Here is a 3,673-nt window from a genome sequence, read left to right as displayed (position 1 = left end):
CGATCTTGTGACGCGGGAACCCGAGATATAAGAGAGAATGCGGCCCCTGACGTGAGCTGGGTTTCCAATGAGTGGGCGGGGCGAGGCGGCCGTCAATCTCGCGTGCAGGGAGGAGCTGCGTAAGAACGGCATGTTAAAGCCATGCGGGGCTGCTGAATTAAGCGAGGATTTCCCGCAGTTTTTTTTCCCTTCGCGGGGGACCAATGCAGTGTCGCATCGCCACATCGTCTGCGCCTAACGATTATTTATTAATTTATTAATTTTTGCATCCCGATTCATCATCATCATTATTCTATAACTCTCCTTGAGTTCCTGTCAAGTAAGAAGGCGGGTGTAAATAAATATAATAATTAATATAACAATCACAGACAGAAACAGATACCGCTAAAAACATACTGAAGAAAAAAACAACAACAGATAAAGATCATGTTTGGAACAGGAGCGGGAAACCTGATTTTAAGAAATTGTAGTCAATTAAATTAATTTGGTTCGATTTGTATTAATTTGGAAATAATTTGGGAAGAAAATTAATTGGGAAACACGGACAGAACGAAAACTGTGCATGAGTGTATACATTTATAAAAACTAGCACAGTTGGTTAGAGCATGGTGCTGATAATGCCAAGGTTGCAAGTTCGATCCCCCCCCCTATTGGACAGCTGAATATTCCTGCATTGCAAGGGCTTGGACTAGGTGATCCTCAGGTTCCCTTCCACCTTCCACCTCTACAATTCTATGATTCTATTAATTTACGTAGAAGAGGGGATTTTGGAAGAGGATAGTTTGTCATAAAAGGCAAGGAAAAGTGCATGGAATGACATAATAGAGTTATGCCCATGCTGTAACAGGCTGTTTTACAGCCTGTTGCAGTTTAAGAGAGAATTATATGAAACTCCATTATCGCTGGTACCTGACCCCAGACAGGTTAGCTAAAATAAAGATTTGAATAACAAATGTTGGAGGTGCCAGAACACGATTGGCACACTGTTCCACATGTGGTGGACTCGCCCAGTAAGTTTTGGGAAATGGTGCATGTAGAAATTAAAAAACTAATAAAAATATCATTCGTTAATATCTCTTAGGAATTATATCTCTTAGGAATTATAGGCGGTGATATTCCACGTGATAAAGTTAACATCTTTTTATACGCATCAACGGCCGCTAGAATAACAATTGCCAAAATCTGGAAAGATACATCTACACCAACAAAAGGGGAATGGTTAAGCAAAGTATTTGAATACCTAGAGTTGGTGAAACTTACAGATATAATAAGACAAAAACCAAAAGAGAGGATCAAAAACAATGGGAATGTCTTAATGACTATTTAAAGAAGACGGAAATAGGGAACAGAATATGGTTATGTTTAGACTGATCTAAAGTAAGAAGATAATGTTATCAGATTAATTGCTATATGTGAAATATATTATATATTCTATATTATATAATATATATTATATAATCCAAGACAGGGGGGGAAAGTGAACTGTAGACTACTGTGTGGAAAGCGGTGGAAGTGTATCCCGCAGTGGATTCTTTAGCTGTATTCTTTGATGTATTTTCTTTTTTTCTTTTTTCTCTTCTTTATTTTCTTTTCTTTTTTCTTTATTTCTCTTTTATTGTTTTTATTTCTTTTTCTTTTTCTTTATGTTTATTATTCTATATTTCAATTCTTTAAAGTGTATATATTCTTTATTTCTTACTTCATATACAGTTATATTATTTACATTTATATTATTTATATGTATGTATTTGTAATGTAAATATTGTATGATTTTTTAAAATGTAATTTTATGATGTATAAATCATTGCTGAAATAAATAAATAAAATTTTTAAAAGAGTTATGCCCACGGACCTTATTCCCAACTTCTACACCTTGACCAGATATTCTGCATGCAAGAGAAAAGGCCTTCAATTCCCTTGCATACAGTTCTGCTGTCTGCTCTCCTCCTTCAGACACTGGAGACCTGTTTGCCAATTGCCATAGCAGGTGAGGGAGCAGTCCAGACCAGCACACTGCAGGCACAGGATCCAGGGGAACCTCGGTTGCGCTTGCTCCCACTATAGCATGTCAGGAAGAGTAAAAGGTGCTGACCCTAGACACCAGATGAAGAAAGCTCAGGAAATACTTCCACACAGCACAGAGGCACTTCCAGGCAATACAGTATTGTGACTCCCCCCCCCCAGGAGAATGCAAGCCCCCTTTTCCACTATGCACTGGAAGCAGTGTAGCTCTTGAAGCTACTAACTCTGCCTCCTTACTGGAGCTAACAAACATTGTATGGCTCTCCCTCCTGGCTTTACTCTTCACATTCCTGTGCTTCTGGGAAAACCCCAGTCAGCCACAGAACATTTCCTTGTTGGCTCAACAGACACCACACACACTGCTGATCATTCTCCCTCCTCCCTCTTACATGACTATAGCAAGTCAATCTATCAGTAACTGGAGCAGTAACACAGATAGCAAACACTGCGGGAAAGGCACGTATAACTAAGTCATACCCAGGAATGACCACTGGGAGGAGTGCAGAGAGAAGAAATGCCATGGTGTATCTGCATCAGCACAACTGGATGCCTCCACCTGCAACAAAACATGTCTCTCCTGTGTTGGTCTCTACAGCTACAGCAGGGGCTGTAATTCTCCCACTGTTTGACTTCACCTTCGAAGGCACACTCCTCCATTGTCTCCAGAGACAGACGGGTGCCAAGAACGTACTCGGGGCAAGCCCAGCAAAATCAATGGATTTAATTGATTCTGAATTGATTCTAGAATGTATTTTAATTAATTGACTATGTGATTTTATGTACACTCTGCTATTTTTACATGTTGCTAGCTGCTCTGAGCCCGGCTTTGACCAGGGAGGGAGGGATATAAATGAAAATTATTATTATTATTATTAAATGGCAGTACAAATATGGTGGCAGTAACAGCTGTGGTGCACTGCTTGAAGGCCACATCTTCTGCCTTCTCAGCTTCCCTGCAACATGTTGCCTCTACAACAGCCTCTTGGCAAACAGGAGGCGCTACTGCCTCCCACTCTAGTTCCCAATGTAGAAACCCACAGCAAAACCCCTTCCCAACGTTCCCTCCCTTGATCCTGATGTTGCTCTTCACTTAATCCTTCTTCCCCGGGGCGCCATTTTGTGGTTTGCCTCGGATGCTAAAATGTATTGGGCTGGCCCTGAGGATTGGCATTAGAGATGGAGTAGGCCATCTCTGGCTGTCTCCTAAAATCAAACCTAGAAGTTAAAAGAAAGGACCTCTTCCCAGTGTTCCTTTCTAGGCTAGCCAGGGATGATGGAGCCCACACTTTCCTTACAAGTGCACTGGGGGTCCTTAGCTAAGGCACATTAAGCACCCACCACTCTAAGCAGCCATACTTCGTTTCCTCTTCCATATGTATTTTCCTCCTGGAAATTTGCTATGCGAGATATTCTGCACAGTGGTGTTTTTTTGTGTGTGTGTTTTGTTGTTGTTGTTGTTAAACCTGATCTGAGGAGTTTGCTGCTGGAACAGACCCTGGAAAATAGTATCACCTGAGGTAGTCAGGTCAAAGGGCTGGGAAAATAAAGATCTGCCTGGTGCAAGATCTTAAGTCTTCTCTCACTTCTCCAGACGTGTTGTGCCTTCCCAGGGGTTTCTACACGACCGTTAATAATGCACATCTTAAACCTT

The sequence above is a fragment of the Zootoca vivipara genome, chromosome 5, assembly GCF_965207765.1.
Source record: "Zootoca vivipara chromosome 5, rZooViv2.hap1.1, whole genome shotgun sequence".
In the NCBI taxonomy this organism is placed as follows: Eukaryota; Metazoa; Chordata; class Lepidosauria; order Squamata; family Lacertidae; genus Zootoca; species Zootoca vivipara.
Note: the sequence above shows the minus strand (reverse complement) of the source record.